Source organism: Bos taurus, chromosome 6 (genome assembly GCF_002263795.3).
Source record: "Bos taurus isolate L1 Dominette 01449 registration number 42190680 breed Hereford chromosome 6, ARS-UCD2.0, whole genome shotgun sequence".
NCBI classification, from domain to species: Eukaryota; Metazoa; Chordata; class Mammalia; order Artiodactyla; family Bovidae; genus Bos; species Bos taurus.
The window spans coordinates 80,796,217-80,814,485 of NC_037333.1; the positions used below are offsets into that span (position 1 = coordinate 80,796,217).

At 39.6% G+C, this 18,269-nt stretch overlaps 1 pseudogene; it reads right to left on the minus strand.

The window, feature by feature from the left end:
* Positions 1–2,307: 2,307 nt before the first annotated feature.
* On the minus strand, positions 2,308–3,822 carry LOC515240 (cilium assembly protein DZIP1-like; annotated as a pseudogene).
* Positions 3,823–18,269: the final 14,447 nt, after the last annotated feature.

The window sequence follows — 18,269 nt, forward strand, 5'->3', positions numbered from 1 at the left end:
TTTCCATAAGTGTGGTGTCATCTGAATATCTAAGGTTATTGATATTTCTTCTGGCAATCTTGATTCCAGCTTGTGCTTCATTCAGTCCAGCATTTCACATGATATACTCTGCATATACAACCTTGACGTACTGTTTCCCTATTTGGAACCAGTCTGTTGTTCCATGTCCAGTTCTAACGATTATTTCTTATCCTGAATAAAGATTTCTCAGGAGGCAGGTCAGATGGTCTGGTATTCCCGTCTCTTGAAGAATTTTCCAGTTTGTTGTGATCCACACAGTCAAAGGTTTGGCATAGTCAATAAAGCAGAAGTATATGTTTTTCTGGCACTCTCTTGCTTTTTGATGATCCAACGAATGTTGGCAATTGGATCTCTGGTTTCTCTACCTTTCCTAAACCCAGCTTGAACATCTGAGAGTTCATGGTTCATGTATTGTTGAAGCCTGGCTTGGAGAATTTTGAGCATTACTTTGCTAGCAGGTGATATGAGTGCAATTGTGCAGTAGTTTGAGCATTCTTTGGCATTGCCTTTCTTAGGGATTTGAGTGAAAACTGACCTTTTCCAGTCCTGTGGCCACTGCTGAGTTTTCCAAATTTGCTGGCATATTGAGTGCAGCACATTAATGGCATCATCTTTCAGGATTTGAAATAGCTCAACTGGAATTCCATCACCTCCACTAGCTTTGTTCATAGCGATGCTTCCTCAGGCCCACTTGACTTAACATTCCAAGATGTCTGGCTCTAGGTGAGTGATCACACTATCGTGGTTATCTGGATCATGAAGATATTTTTTGTATAGCTCTTCTGTGTATTCTTGCCACCTCTTCTTAATATCTTCTGCTTCTGTTTGTCCATACCATTACTATTTCTGTCCTTTATTGTGCCCATCTTTGCATGAAAAATTCCCTTGGTATCTCTAATTTTCTTGAAGAGATCTCTAGTCTTTCTCATTCTATTTTTTCCTCTATTTCTTTATATTGATCACTGAGGAGAAGTTTCTTATCTCTCCTTGCTATTCTTTAGAACTCTGCATTCAAATGGGCATATCTTTCCTTTTCTCTTTTTCCTTTCACTTATCTTCTTTTCACAGCTATTTGTAAGGCCTCCTCAGACAACCATTTTGCATCTTGTTTTCCTTTGCTTGGGGATGATCTTGATCACTGCCTCTTGTACAATGTCATGAACCTCCATCCATAGTTCTTCAGGCACTCTGTCTTTCAGATCTAATCCCTTGAATCTATTTCTCACTTCCACTGTATAGTCATAAGGGGTTTGATTTAGGTCATACCTGAATGGTCTAGTGGTTTTCCCTACTTTCTTCAATTTAAGTATGCATTTGGCAATAAGGATTTCATGATCTGAGCCACAGTCAGTTCCCAGTCTTATTTTTGCTGACTGTATAAAGCTTCTCCATCTTTGGCTGCAAAGAATATAATCAATCTGATTTCGGTGTTGACCATCTTGTGATGTCCATGTGTAGAGTCTTCTCTTTTGTTGTTGGAAGCGGGTATGTGCTAGGACCAGTGCATTCTCTTGGCAAAACTCTGTTAGTCTTTGCCCTGCTTCATTCTGTACTCCAAGGCCAAATTTGCCTGTTACTACAGGTATTTCTTGACTTTCTACTTTTTCATTCCAGTCCCCTATAATGAAAAGGACATCTTTTTGTGTTAATTCTAGAAGGTCTTGTAGGTCTTCATAGAACCATTCAACTTCAGCTTCTTCAGCTTTACTGGTCCGGGCATAGACTTGCATTACTGTGATACTGAATGGTTTGCCTTGGAAACGGAGATCATTCTGTCATTTTGGAGACTGCACCTAAGTACTGCATTTCAGACTCTTTTGTTGACTATAGAAGGAACATTAACTATTAGCCCAAAGTTATGCACTGTCTTGCTGGGATTACTTAAGCCCAAAGTAACTGCTCTATTAAATAAGAACAGATCATAAGACCATCATAGGTAATATATCAAAGAAAATCTGGTGAATGCACTTTTGTTACTAAAAACAAACAAAAATAAGAGTTACAGCAAGAAATTGTGATGAAGCAAAACTATAGGATTAATATCTACTTCTACAGAATAGTTTGGAGAAATTGGTACATGGAGACAAAGTTCCTGTGTTTAACATCTTTTGATCTTGGATTAACAATCAAACTCAAATGGTACTGCTGCTGTTGTTGTTTATTCATTAAGTCATGTCCAACTCTTTGTGATCTCATAGACTGTAGCCCCCTAGGCTCCTCTGTCCATGGGATTTTCCAGGCAAGAATACTGAAGTTGGTTGCTGTTTCCATTTCCAGTGGATCTTCTCAAACCACAGTTCTTAGCACTCTATTCAAGCGATCGCTTGGAATACCGTGTATATTTGTATTAATCCCCAAGATTTCCAGTTTCTCCACAAAATTCTGCTCCAAAACGGTTCTTATTTCCTTAGTGAGGGAAGGCTTATTCTTCAGTTTTCCTTGTATGTATCTAGTTGTCATTTAATTTCTGTTCATTTTCCTTTACATGTGCCATTGTTAGACTTGACTTCATATTCACTGTCTGGGGGGTTGGAGCATTCATAGGTACAGTTGGGGCAGTTGGCTTAGATTCAAAAGTCTGCCAGGTTAAAAGATTCCCTTATGGTTCTGTCACTGTTTAATGATTTAGTGGCAAACTCTTTAATCTGCTGTCTCTGAGTGATAATCGGCTCGTTCTGCTCCTGGAATCTCGGCCCTAGCTCTTCTATCCTTTTCTTGTAGAAGACATTACTTGCACTTTGATCATCTATCACTGAGGTTCGAAGTTTCTGCCTATGTGACAGGAGCCGGCTCTTTTCTTTCTTGTGTTCGTGAGGAAGAGCCTGAACATGAACTGTCCACTTGCTTTCCTGACTGTCAAGTAGCTGCAATCACATTATGGAAATCATGGGGATGCTGAGGACATGCTTCTTTAAACTCCTGTGCATCTTTTAGCATACCTATGTTAGACTTGATCTGCATATTGGGCTTCTTGATTTCTGACAATTGATATTCTAATGTTGAGTTCTTAGAAGTCAGTCCTTTAAACTCTTTCATAAACATTTCCTTGACTTTTTCCATTTCATCAACTAGTTTCTCCTTTTCTTCGTCTTTCCATCTATCAAATAACTTCAAAAATTCTTCCTCTTTTGTTTTCTGTATTTCATATTCCTTAGAGAACTTGACTGCGTGCACATGCTGTGCCGCCTGTCGCTGAGACTTGGTGAGCTGCAACTTCAACATGTCGATCTCACTTTGGAGCTTGTCCGTCTGTGTCCTTGTCTTATACTCAAGATGTGAATCTTCAGGGTGGCGGCACTGAATATGACTTTGTAGGAAAGCTTGGTTCATAAAGGCCTTGTCACAAAAATGGCACTGGTAATAGCTGGCTTTGGCCTCTATCATCTGCTGCTGGGTAGGCATCAACTTCTTCCTGCGTTTACACTCTTCCTTGAGCAGCTTGATCTTGCTCGCTTGCTTGGCGAGGAGCTTCCTGCTCTTCTCGCCCCCAGCCAGGCTCGAGCACAGCAGCTCCTCCAGGTCATACACCTACAAGGTGCGCAACTCCTGCGAGTGCAGCAGGTATTTGATGGTGAGCTGCTCCAGGTGGATGAGCTTTAGCAGCACCTGGTCCACCTATGACTGGCAGCTTAAATATTTCTCGTCCTCCAGCTTGCAGAAGGTGATGTTCTCCTGCAGCATGAGCACGTCCACGGCACCAGCCACCTTGTCCACTTTGATGGTGCTCAGCCGCTGCTAGTCCACACTCTCCAGTTACAGTCGGAACTGGAAGAAGGGCAGGGAATAAGCCAGGTGGTAGGATTAATGTTGCTGACATGTTCATCAAAAATTGAACTAAAAGAAGATTTTAAGTGTACAGATGTGGATGATGACGACTGTGACATATCATCCTTAGAGGAAGAGAAATCTATGCAGAGAAGAGTTGGGAGAGAAGGAACCTCCTCCACCTGTGAACAATGAGTCTAATTCTACTCAAGTGCCAATGCCTGGGGTGCAAATAACCTGAAAGGGCCGAAGGGAGAAGGACCTCAGGATGAATCCAGTACACTGAAAAGCGGCTTAGTAACTGTGAATGATTTGAGTGACTTTTTAGACGTGTAACTGTCACCCTGTGCGACAGGAGGTCCCTCCAGACTTCAACAGTATTTGGTATCAGAGTATTTCAGCACTGCTTACACAATTATAATTGTCCTGCCTGACTATCTCCTGCAGTAACAAGGAAACTGGCTTTCAGAGAACAAGAGTCTCTTCAATGGCACCTAATGCAATGTTTAAAAAAAAAAAAAGCAAATTGTCAACAGTATTTTGAAGCATATAAAGGTGTTTAATACTGCTATTGCTTAAAAATAATGTGTCACTGAAGTCATAAAAAGTTTTTTCTTTGGAATGGTACTCTAGGTGTATTTTTTTCAACTAATTTTTAAGTGAACTCTTTTTTTTAAATGATAGCAGATTTTATTTTAAACTTTTTTTTTTTAAATAATCTTTCTTAGGTACATTTTCATGTTGGAAGTGTTTTATTACAAAGTTCTATTAGTATCCTGAAAATGGAATTGGTGGAAATTAGTGAAATTTTAAGAGTGGACAGCTTATTTTTCATCTAGAAGTAAGTTTAGAGTCAATCAAAATATAGCTAGGCCCATGTTAACTACATTTTCCAGAAGTAGTTTTACCATATGCAGCTTTGGGCCACTGTAAAGCATGTTGTTTTAGAACTTGAAATACTATTTCTGCAGCATAAACTTGATCTTGGATATTTTATGAATATAAAATAGCCATTTTAAATATCAATTAATTTATCAGACTATGAATAGAAGAGATTGAGTCAATACTGAATTCATACGTCTATGGTTTTTTTCCCCACTTTTTTAAATGTCCTGCCTGCATTAGAAAATACCTCAAAACTAATTTTGTTATATTCTTAATAGTGACATCGTCAATAGTCAACACGTTCATATAAGCTGGTTTTTGCATTTTTTTATACTTTGTGGTACTATCTGTACTCTTGTTTTCCCCCACCAAAGTAATATTTTTTTAAGTAATATTTTAACTAAATGGTCTGTGAGGATTTGGATCTGTCTTCTTTTTGTCCACCTTTCAAGTAAAACCCTCTATGACACACACACACGCACAATATATAGTAATTGATTATAGTTTAAATGGGGCCTTCCTGGGTGGCTCAGCAGTAAAGAATCTGCCTGTGATGAGGAAGATGCAGGAGATCCCACAGGTTCAATCCTTGGGTCGGGAAGACACCCTGGATGAGGACATGGCAACTCACTCCATTATTCTTGTCTTGGAGAATCCTATGAACAGTGGAGCCTGGCAGACTACAGCTCACAGAGTTGGACACGAGTGAAGCAACTGAATACATAGTTTAAATGTCCTAAGTCCAATACAGTTTATTTGATTTTACACATAAAAGATGAACGTAATATGCTATAAGGAGGTGATAACTGTGTTTGTCATTGAACCATGCAGACAAATTTCCTAATGCTGAGTTCATTGCCTTTTCTTTTCTCTTTGCATCTCATCCTGGCTTAGTTTCTCTGACTTTCACTTCATGTTATTTATCACCCAACATCATGGTTTCTTCCATGTGTAACAGGCAGAAACTAGAACTGTTTATTCTGAAAAGATAGTTATAAGAAACCTCTTCATTACAGCAACATTTTCATTACAGATTCATATTTTAGCATTTATTTTAAATATTATCATCTCTCTTTGTGGGGAGAGGTAGATATAAGGAATTCACACATTTTTCTTTTTAATTTGGGCTCTTTGCATATTATGACAATATTGACTAAAATTATATTCTTTAAAAAATTGTAAAACAGACTTTTTTTTAATATAAAGACATCATTTTAAAAGTTGTTTACTTTTTGCTACAAATAGCTTTTCTTTCCAAAAATATTTCTTTCTTTGTAAAAGTATAGAATGATGAAAAAAATAATATTCTTGGGCTTATATTACAAAAGTCAAGTTGTCTTTCAATAAAGGAATAGTTTCAGTCTTGCGAAGTTAATTTTAACAAACTTTGTATAAGCAATTATTTTCCACTGGCTGTTGCTCTAAAAGCCAGAGGATATTTTATTATTAAAAAGTGTTTTATAGATGAAATGCACTTACAGCATAGCAAAACTTCCTAAATAATATAGAAAAGACAATAACTTTCAAATAATAAAAAATTTCAAGGCAAAGGCAATAACTTTCTTATAAAATATTAACCATGTTTTAATACTGAACACATTCAAACTACTAGCAGTTCTGAACTACTATAAGTACTCAGATAGAAAAACAAGTAAAATATGGTATAGCACACAAAATTTATCAGACAATTGTCTGTGCTCTAAGCATGTTAGTTTCAATATATAAGGAATTATGATTTGAACAATGCTTTTAATTTTTTTCCAATTTTTGCAAACACTATTATTTCACCCAGTGTCTTTTTATGGCTACTTATTTGTAACAATAAGAAACCACAGACATCATTTGATGAACTAAATCCTTTTCTAGTCATTACTCAGTTAAGTTCAGTTCAGTTGCTCAGTCGTGTCCGACTCTTTCTGACTCCATGAACTGCAGAACACCAGGCCTCCCTGTCCATCACCAATTCCCAGAGTTCACTCAACCTCACATCAATAGAGTCCGTGATGCCATCCAGCCATCTCATCCTCTGTCGTCCCCTTTTCCTCCTGCTCCCAATCCCTCGCAGCAACAGTCTTTTCCAATGAGTCAACTCTTTGCATGAGGTGGCCAAAGTACGGGAGTTTCAGCTTTAGCATCATTCCTTCCAAAGAAAACCCAGGGCTGATCTCCTTCAGAATGGACTGGTTGGAACTCCTTGCAGTCCAAGGGACTCTCAAGAGTCTTCTCAAACACCACAGTTCAAAAGCATCAATTCTTCCGCGCTCAGCTTTCTTCACAGTCCAACTCTCACATCCATACGTGACCACGGGAAAAACCATAGCCTTGACTTGATGGACCTTTGTTGGCAAAGTAATGTCTCTGCTTTTCAACATGCTATCTAGGTTGATCATAACTTTCCTTCCAAAGAGTAAGCATCTTTTTATTTCATGGCTGCAATCACCATCTAGAGTGATTTGGGAGCCCCAGAAAATAAAGTCTGGCACTGTTTCCCCAACTATTTCCCATGAAGTGATGGGACCCGATGCCCTGATCTGCGTTTTCTGAATGTTGAGCTTTAAGCCCACTTTTTCACTCTCCTCTTTCACTTTCATCAAGAGGCTTTTGCGTTCCTCTTCACTTTCTTCCATAAGGTTGGTGTCATCTGCATATCTGAGGTTATTGATATTTCTCTCGGCATTCTTGATTCCAGCTTGTGCTTCTTCCAGCCCAGCGTTTCTCATGATGTACTCTGCATAGAAGTTAAATAAGCAGGGTGACAATATACAGCCTTGATATACTCCTTTTCCTATTTGGAACCAGTCTGTTGTTCCATGTCCAGTTCTAACTATTGGTTCCTGACCTGCCGCTAGTAAAGTAATGCTCAAAATTCTCCAAGCCAGGCTTCAGCAATATGTGAACCGTGAGCTTCCTGATGTTCAAGCTGGTTTTAGAAAAGGCAGAGACACCAGAGATCAAATTGCCAGCATCTGCTGGATCATGGAAAAAGCAAGAGAGTTCCAGAAAAACATCTATTTCTGCTTTATTGACTAGCCAAAGCCTTTGACTATGTATGCGATGCTATGCTATGCTAAGTCACTTCAGTTGTGTCCGAATCTGTGCAGCCCCATAGATGGCAGCCCACCAGGCTCCCCTGTCCCTGGGATTCTCCAGGCAAGAACACTGGAGTGGGCTGCCATTGCCTTCTCCAGTGCATGAAAGTGAAAAGTGAAAGTGAAGTTGCTCAGTCATGTCCGACTCTTAGCCACCCCATGGATTGCAGCCTAATAGGCTCTTCCATCCATGGGATTTTCCAAGCAAGAGTACTGGAGTGGGGTGCCATTGCCTTCTCCAGTATGGATCACAATAAACTATGGAAAATTCTGAAAGAGATGGGAATACCAGACCACCTGATCTGCCTCTTGAGAAATTTGTATGCAGGTCAGGAAGCAACAGTTAGAACTGGACATGGAACAACAGACTGGTTCCAAACAGGAAAAGGAGTACATCAAGGCTGTATATTGTCACCCTGTTTATTTAACTTCTATGCAGGGTACCGCATGAGAAACACTCGACTGGAAGAAACACAAGCTGGTATCAAGATTGACGGGAGAAATATCAATAACCTCAGATACGCAGATGACACTACCCTTATGGCAGAAAGTGAAGAGGAACTAAAAAGCCTCTTGATGAAAATGGAAGTGTAGAGTGAAAAAGTTGGCTTAAAGCTCAACATTCAGAAAACGAAGATCATAGCATCCGGTCCCACCACTTCATTGGAAATAGATGGGGAAACAGTGGAAACAGTGTCAGACTTTATTTTTCTGGGCTCCAAAATCACTGCAGATGGTGACTGCAGCCATGAAATTAAAAGACGCTTACTTCTTTGAAGGAAAGTTATGACCAACCTAGATAGCATATTCAAAAGCAGAGACATTACTTTGCCAACAAAGGTTCGTCTAGTCAAGGCTGTGGTTTTTCCTGTGGTCATGTATGGATGTGAGAGTTGGACTGTGAAGAAGGCTGAGCGCCGAAGAATTGATGCTTTTGAACTGTGGTGTTGGAGAAGACTCTTGAGAGTCCTTGGACTGCAAGGAGATCCAACCAGGCCATTCTGAAGGAGATCAGCCCTGGGATTTCTTTGGAAGGAATGATGCTAAAGCTGAAACTCCAGTACTTTGGCCACCTCATTCGAAGAGTTGACTCATTAGAAAAGACTCTGATGCTGGGAGGGGTTGGGGGCAGGAGGAGAAGGGGACGACAGAGGATGAGATGGCTGGACAGCATCACTGACTCGATGGATGTGAGTCTGAGTGAGCTCTAGGAGTTGGTGATGGACAGAGAGGCCTGGCGTACTGTGATTCATGGGGTCGCAAAGAATCGGACATGACTGAGAGACTGATCTGATCTGATCTCTTCTTTTCACAGCTATTTGTAAGGCCTCCCCAGGCAGCCATTTTGCTTTTTTGCCTTTCTTTTCTATGGGGATGATCTTGATCCCTGTCTCCTGTACAATGTCATGAGCCTCAGTCCTACCTGTTACTAATTACATGGTATGGGATAGTATTGTACAAGAGAAAATGGAGACCAGAGAGTGGAAAAGGGAAAGTGAAAGAGACAAGATGCATGGCACAGAGGTGAGAGGAAAGAGAAATTTAAGAGCATCTACAAAAAACTAATGCTGAGAGAAAAAGAAAATGAAGAAGTAATGTCAGTGTTAAGTATTCTGGTGCAAAGCCAGAGATCTACAGAATAAATTATGAAATGTTGTTGCTTCATTTGACTAATCACTGACTGCCAAAATAACAGATGTTGCTGAACTTCAGTCCAGTCTTGAGCATTAGAGAGTTGGGGACATGATTATTCAGGTAGATGGAGGACAGAAAAATAAAGCTGTTTCAGATTTTTGTATTCTGTAAATATTTTGTCTCTCTCCTCCCCCTGTCACATTCTCTTTCTTCCTGTAGTGAACATGTACACTCTTAATTTCAAACTTCTGACTGCATTTCTGGAAATGTTTATTTCTAATAGGAAAAGTCTGTTACATGTGCTCATAGACATAAACATCCAAAACAGTGTCAATCAGTTTTTATTGCTGTGCTAATCAGGTACTTGCAGTATTGAGTAATGGAGGGAGCATTTATTTCAGTACATCAGTGGAAGTTTATGAAACAGACTTTATCCTTTTGTCCATTATCATTTCTGTTACAATAAAAGCATTTAAAACTATGTTGCTGGCATTTCAGATTAAGGCAAAGTTCCTTACACTCATCACTTCACTTATTTTTTTCTTTTCTTAGTTCTCTGAGAGACTTGCAAATAGGTTCATATTCATTATAGTGATAATGTATGGGAAATGGCATAATTTTCACCAAATAAATTTAATTCTCCAGAAGCATTTATTTTCCTCTGGCAAAATAAATGTTCTAAAGCAGACTACTGTGTAAATGATACTTCTTATTTCCCTAGGTTTATCCTAATGACTGTTCTCACCTCCTAAACTGGTTGAGTTCAAGACCTTTTGTTAAGCCACTCATTCAATAGGTTTTTACAGAGCAGTTTGTTTCTCCTTCAGGCACAGAGTTTTGTAGTTGAGATGAATGCTAAGCACAAATACCATTCAGTGCGCTCTAGACATTAAATTTTAGGTAGATACATAGAGATCAAAGTACATGTTTACAATAAAATATGACAAATGTGGTAAACACTATCATTCTCCTTACCTAATTTATTTCTCATTCGTTGATAAAAATTAAATGTTTCTTTTTTGTGTATAATTCAACACTATCTAAATCACCCTTCTCCTTCCTAAATGATGTCTTATTAATCAATCTCTTCTCTCTTTTAAAACTTGTGTATCAGGTATTTGGACTTTCCAGGTGGTTCAGTGGTAAAATATCTGCCTTGCCAATGCAAGAGACAAAGATTTGATCTTTGGGGTGGGAAGATCCCCTGGAGGAGGAAATGACAACCCACTCTAGTATTCTTGGGTGGAAAATCCTATGGACAGAGGAGCATGGCAGGTTGCAGTCTATGGAGTCACAAAGAATCAGACATAATTGAGTGACTGAGCATATACACACATGTGTCAGGTATTTATTTAGATATGGAGATCATGGCAATAAGCAAAGCAGATACAAACTTTGTTCCAAAAGCTTTGCATCTAGTAGCTGAAACAGACAATAGGCACAAAAATACATACATATCTGAATTCAGGTAGTAAAGAATTCTGTTATGGTAAATCAAGTAGAGTAAAAAAGACTCATGTGGAGTGTAGACATGAGAGGGAATGTTTGAGCAGAAACATGAGGAAGGAAGAGAATCCTGGATATATCTGTGGGGGAGAGTAGTCCAGCAGAGAGAACAGAAAGCCATTGAAGAAAATTAGGATGCTTAAAGTATGGCAGTAAGAACAAGCCAGTGTGACTAGGATTAAGTGAATGAGATAAAAAGCAAAACACACACACATTTAAGAGATAGAATCAGACAATTATTTAAGCTATATTCTTAGAAAGGGAAAGATATATCCAACTGAATGCAGAGTTCCAGGAAATAGCAAGGAGAGATAAATAGAGCAAAGCAATAGAATGTGTAAGACTAATATCTCTTCAAGAAAATTGGAGATATCAAACTTTCATGCAAGGATGGGCACAATAAAGGACAGAATTTGTAAGGACCTCAAAGAAGCAGAGGAGACTAAGAAGATGTGGCAAGAATACACAGAAGAATGACACAAAAAAGGTCTTAATGACCCAGATAACCATGATGATGTGTTCACTCACCTAGAGCCAGACATCCTAGAGTATGAAGTCAAGTGGGCCTTACATCACTGAATCAATGGACATGAATTTGAGCAAACTCTGGGAGAGAGTGGGGAACAGAAAAGCCTGGTGTCTGCAGTCTGTGGGGTTGCATAGAGTTGGACGTGACGTAGCAACTGAACAACAATGCTGCTGCTGCTGCTGCTAAGTCGCTTCACTCGTGTCCGACTCTGTGTGACCCCATAGATGGCAGCCCACCAGGCTCCCCCGTCCCTGGGATTCTCCAGGCAAGAACCCTGGAGTGGGTTGCCATTTCCTTCTCCAATGCATGAAAGTGAAAAAATAAAGTGAAGTCGCTCAGTTGTGTCTGACTCCTAGCAACCCCATGGACTGCAGCCCACCAGGCCCCTCCATCCATGGGATTTTCCAGGCAAGAGTACTGGAGTGGGTTGCCATTGCCTTCTCTGGAGCAACAATGATAACTACTAATTAGAGTTCTGTCACACATGTTTAAAAGTTGGATTTTGGAACAGAGAACTATTGTAGAGTTTGAGCAGCAGGCTAACATGATACAATTTATTTTTTTAATGGGCAAGTTCCCTGGTGGCTCAGATGGTAAAGCGTCTGTCTACAATGTGAGAGACCTGCGTTTGATCCCTGGGTTGGGAAGATTCCCTAGAGAAGGAAATGGCAACCGACTCCAGTATTCTTGCCTTGAAAATCCCATGGACGGAGGAGTTTGGTGCAGGCTACTATCCATGGGGTCGCAAAGAGTCCGGCACTACTGAGCGACTTCACTTTCACTTTCATTATCATTTTAAGATTTTACTTAGGGGAGTAAGAAGAGAAGCAAATAGAAGTGATGAGAGGTGGTAAAATTTGGCATATATTTTTAATGTGGAGCAAGAAGAAAGAAGAGAAGCAGGCTTTGGAGCACAAGGATGAAAATTTGTTTTCAACATGTCAAAATTACAACATTTTTTAGACATTCAGGAGATACCATGAAGACATTTGAGTACAGAAGTCTGCAACCAAGACATTAGGTGTGGAAGAATATGCTTCAGAGATAGTGGCATCAGTTCAGTTCAGTCTCTCAGTTGTGTTCAACTCTTTGCAACCCCATGAATTGCAGCAGGCCAGGCCTCCCTGTCCATCACCAACTCCCGGGATTCACGCAAACTCACATCCATCGAGTTGGTGATGCCATCCAGCCATCTCATCCTCTGTCGTCCCCTTCTCCTCCTGCCCCCAATCCCTCCCAGCAGCAGAGTCTTTTCCAATGAGTCAACTCTTCACATGAGGTGGCCAAAGTACGGGAGTTTCAGCTTTAGCATCATTCCTTCCAAAGAAATCCCAGGGCTGATCTCCTTTAGAATGGACTGGTTGGATCTCCTTGCAGTCCAAGGGACTCTCAAGAGTCTTCTCCAACACCACAGTTCAAAAGCATCAGTTCTTCAGTGCTCAGCTTTCTTCACAGTCCAACTCTCACATCCATACATGACCACTGGAAAAACCATAGCCTTGACTAGATGGACCTTTGTTGGCAAAGTAATGTCTCTGCTTTTCAATATGCTGTCTAGGTTGGTCATCACGTTCCTTCCAAGGAGTAAGCATCTTTTAATTTAATGGCTGCAATCACCATCTGCAGTGATTTTGGAGCCCCTGACACTGTTTCCACTGTTTCCCCATTTATTTCCCATAAAGTGATGGGACCAGATGCCATGATTTTCGTCTTCTGAATGTTGAGCTTTAAGCCAACTTTTCACTCTCCTCTTTCACTTTCTTCAAGAGAATTTTGAGTTCCTCTTCACTTTCTGCCATAAGGGTGGTGTCATCTGCCTATCTGAGGTTATCGATATTTCTCCCGGCAATCTTGATTCCAGCTTGTGCTTCTTCCAGCCCAGCGTTTCTCATGATGTACTCTGCATAGAAGTTAAATAAGCAGGATGACAATACACAGCCTTGACGTACTCGTTTTCCTATTTGGAATCAGTCCATTGTTGCATGTCCAGTTCAAACTGTTGCTTCCTGACCTGCATACAGGTTTCTCAAGAGGCAAGTCAGGTGGTCTGGTATTCCCGCCTCTTTCAGAATTTCCCAGTTTATTGTGATCCACACAGTCAAAGGCTTTGGCATAGTCAATAAAGCAGAAATAGATATTTTTCTGGAACTCTGTTGCTTTTTCCATTATTTCACTTCTCTTCATTTCACAGCTATTTGTAAGGCCTCCACAGACAGTCATTTTGCTTTTTTGCATTTCTTTTCCATGGGATGGTCTTAATCCCTGTCTTCTGTACAAGTGGATGTTGGCAATTTGATCTCTGGTTTCTCTGCCTTTTCTAAAACCAGCTTGAACATCTGGAAGTTCAAGGTTCAAGTATTGCTGAAGCCTGGCTGGAGAATTTTGAGCATCTCTTTACTAGCATGTGAGATGAGTGCAATTGTGCAGTAGTTTGAGCATTTTTTGGCATTGCCTTTCTTTGGGGTTGGAATGAAAACTGATCTTTTCCAGTCCTGTGGCCACTGCTGAGTTTTCCAAATTTGCTAGCATATTGAGTGCAGCACTTTTATAGCATCATCTTTCAGGATTTGAAATAGCTCAACTGGAATTCCAGCACCTCCACTAGATTTGTTCGTAGTGATGCTTTTTAAGGCCCACTTGACTTCACATTCCAGGATGTCTGGCTCTAGGTGAGTAATTACACCATCATGATTATCTCGGTCATGAAGATCTTCTTTGTACAGTTTTTCTGTGTATTATTGCCAGCTCTTCTTATGGACCTGCTTCTGTTAGGTCCATACCATTTCTGTCCTTTATTGAGCCCATCTTTGCATGAAATATTCCCTTGGTATCTCTAATTTTCTTGAAGAGATCTCTAGTCTTTCCCATTTTGTTGTTTTCCTCTATTTCTTTGCATTGATCACTGAGGAAGGCTTTCTTATCTTGTCTTGTTATTCTTTAGAACTCTGCATTCAGATGTTTATATCTTTCCTTTTCTCCTTTGCTTTTCACTTCTCTTCATTTCACAGCTATTTGTAAGGCCTCCACAGACAGTCATTTTGCTTTTTTGCATTTCTTTTCCGTGGGATGGTCTTAATCCCTGTCTCCTGTACAATGCCATGAACCTCCGTCCATAGTTCATCAGGTACTCTATATATCAGATCTAGTCCCTTAAATCTATTTCTCACTTCCACTGTATAATCATAAGGGATTTGATTTAGGTCATACCTGAATGGTCTAGTGGTTTTCCCTACTTTCTTCAATTTAAGTCTGAATTTGGCACTAAGGATTTCATGATCTGAGCCACAGTAAGCTCCTGGTCTTATTTTTGTTGACTGTATAGAGCTTCTCCATCTTTGGCTGCAAAGAATATAATCAATCTGATTTCGGTGTTGACCATCTGGTGATGTCCATGTGTAGAGTCTTCTCTTACGTTGTTGGAAGAGGGTGTTTGCTATGACCTGTGCATTCTCTTGGTAAATCTCTATTAGCCTTTGCCGTGCTTCATTCTGTACTCCAAGGCCGAATTTGCCTGTTACTCCAGATCTTTCTTGACTTCCTACTTTTGCATTCCAGTCCCCTGTGATGAAAAGAACATCCTTTTTGGGTGTTAGTTCTAAAATGTCTTGTAGGTCTTCATAGAACCATTCAACTTCAGCTTCTTCAGTGATACTGTTTGGGGCATAGACTTGGATTACTGTGATATTGAATGGTTTGCCTTGGTAATGGACAGAGATCATTCTGTTGTTTTTGAGATTGCATTTAAGTACTGCATTTCAGACTCTTTTGTTGACCATCATGGCTACTCCATTTCTTCTAAGGGATTCCTGCCCACAGTAGTAGATATAATGGTCATCTGAGTTAAATTCACCCATTCCAGTCCATTTTAGTTCACTGATTCCTAGAATGTAGACGTTCACTCTTGCCATCTCCTGTTTGACCACTTCCAATTTGCCTTGATTCATGGACCTGACATTCCAGGTTCCTATGAAATATTGCTCTTTACAGCATCAGACCTTGCTTCTATCACCGGTCACATCCACAACTGTGTATTGTTTTTATTTTGGCTCCATCCCTTCGTTCTTTCTGGAGTTATTTCTCCACTGATCTCCAGTAGCATATTGGGCACCTACTGACCTGGGGAGTTCCTCTTTCAGTATCTTACCATTTTGCCTTTTCATACTGTTCGTGGGGTTCTCAAGGCAAGAATACTGAAGTGGTTTGCCATTCCCTTCTCCAGTGGATCACATTCTGTCAGAATGTGGCAGATAGTGACATAGTGATATAGAACTCATTTATTGTTATCTACTGGGATGTCGATTTAGGCTTCCCTGGTAGCTTAGCTGGTAAAGAATCCACCTGCAATGCAGGAGACCCCATTTCAATTCCTGGGTTGTGAAGATCTGCTGAAGAAAAGAATGGCCATCCACTACAGTATTCTGGTGTAGATTGGGCATGGATAAAGAACTACCAGAAGAAACCCTGGATAATTCAAGAACTATGAATCTGCTTCAGAAGCTAAAGGGATAGGTGTTTCAGGAAGAATATTTTGATATCTCAGAGGCTAAGAGGAAGATTAAAATTGACCATTGCATTTTGTCAATATGGAGCTCAATATTATTAATGAAACTAACAGAATCAGCATAATTGAAGTGGCTAAAAGAGTACATGTGCATTGGGAAAATAGGGAAGTTATTGTGCAAAATAACTTTTAAAATTTTTGCTGCATTAAAATATAGAGAAATTGAGCAGTAAAGAAATGGAGAGTTGAGAAATCAATGGTCATTTATGGAGGACATTACTGCTTGTTTGATCTTTATGAAAATGGCATAATAGAATGGCAGCATTGATGATGTTGTAGAGATAGGAGCTTATTTCTGCTGAAAACTAATCTTTAAATAGGTAAAGGAAAGAGTGTGAATTAACTTGACAAATGCAACAAGATTGCTAGGCATCCATTTGAAATTTGTGATACTAAATGTAAAGTGATTCCATCAACAGTGGCCTAATATTCCCTACTCTCATTCTAAAGGCAATTAAAAGACACATAGTAGAATTAAGTAGGTTTCAGTTTTGCTGATTGAGGAATACAGAGGGAGTTGGGGCAAACTATTTGAGGATGATTATAAATGTGATTATATGATTATAATGATAGAATATGGCATCTAAGTTGTAAAATGAAATCTGGGGATGGTAACTGGAAGTGAAAATGAGACCATTAAAGAATTTAAAGTTGAAAAGTTATGACAATGGGCAAGGAAAGTGATTTGGAAATATTAGAGATGGTTGTCAGAGAAGGGGCTGATTTTTGTAGCCTTCTGAATGCCATGCCATATGCATAATAGCAGTCATGGCATGAGTCTGGGAGTTGGTGGTAGAGGTAGGGTGGAGGTAAAATCAAGGACAATTATGAAAATATGAAGTTTAAAAGAAATTGAAATTGAGAAATCATTTGCTTGGAACAGTCTGGTACTAAAACTTTGGCAGGCTGAACACTAGTCTGGACTCTACTTCTAGGCCTGGGCTTTGGACAGAGGCTGATCTCAGACTGAAGGAAAAGACTCCTATTTAAATTGATCTGCCTGAAGATTAATTTAAAGAGTAGCCCCTATTAAAATTCATACAGAGATGAGAACATTTTAAGTAATTTTAACAAAAATACTCTGTGCTATCAAGCTCTAATTTGAAATCACCGAAGTGTAATAAGTTAGAGTATTAGAATTGTCAAGCAATGAGAACTGATAGGAAGGCTTGCCGTATGATCTGTTGTCATTGGCTTCAAGTGGAGTAAGATTTTAGCTTAAAGAGCAGGGGACCGGAGTGGTCTGGAAGAGCTATGAGAAGCAAGGAAGATGTCTTGATGTTTACAGGTCCTGTAGGTGTAAAATCATCTACCATTTGATATGGCTGCAAGGTAAGTCATGCCTTGAAGTAACAGCATATCTCAGATTAAGAAGATGAAGAAAAAGTTTCCCAGAATAATTTCATGGCTCTACCACTTAATATGTGTTGTTTCCTAGTTAAATTCTTTGTGCTTTGGTTTTCCAAAAGCATTACATCTGAAATGTAAGAATGATATAAATTTTCAAATTACTGAGAAAGAAATATACATGAAGCACATAAAAGGTTTCCTAACACGTAGCAAACACTTAAGTATGACTTATTATTCTTTATTAAGCAGTTATAAGAATGTTGTTGTTGTAATATGTGTACATGAGAGAGAGAAAATGAGTGTGGGTGTGATGTGAGGGAGGGCTTAGGTAATGATAGTGTTACCATGAGAACTCCTAGCTGAGGAGGTTTCTTCGAGAGAGCACTACTGATCTTTATTCTACCCTTTGAGTGTAAAATCCCTTCTGTCTTGTGAATGTATGATTCAAATGTAATATTCATTATCCAACACAATTTTCAGCCACTACTCTTTAACCTTTGAACAGATTTGGAAGATTTTTACCCCACATTGTTTTCTTTTTACTCAAGTTTGTTTATCATTCCAACTTGAATGTTGTGGGATGGTGGCTCACCCAAAACCTGGCCTCTTTATTCCCTGAACTTTCATCCCTGAAATTCTTCACTTTGAAAATCACTAAATCAAATATTTCTACTTCTGATAATATTTATGTCGGGTGGCTTGGGGTGCATATGGGGATTCGAGAGGAGCTAACTTTCCTCAGTTCAGTTCAGTTGCTCAGTCATGTTTGACTCCTTGTGACCCCATGAACCGCAGCATGCCAGACCTCCCTGCCCATCACCAACTCCTGGAGTCTATCCACACCTATGTCCATTGAGTCAGTGATGCCATCCAACCATCTCATCCTCTGTCGTCCCCTTCTCCTCCTACCTTCAATCTTTCCCAGCAT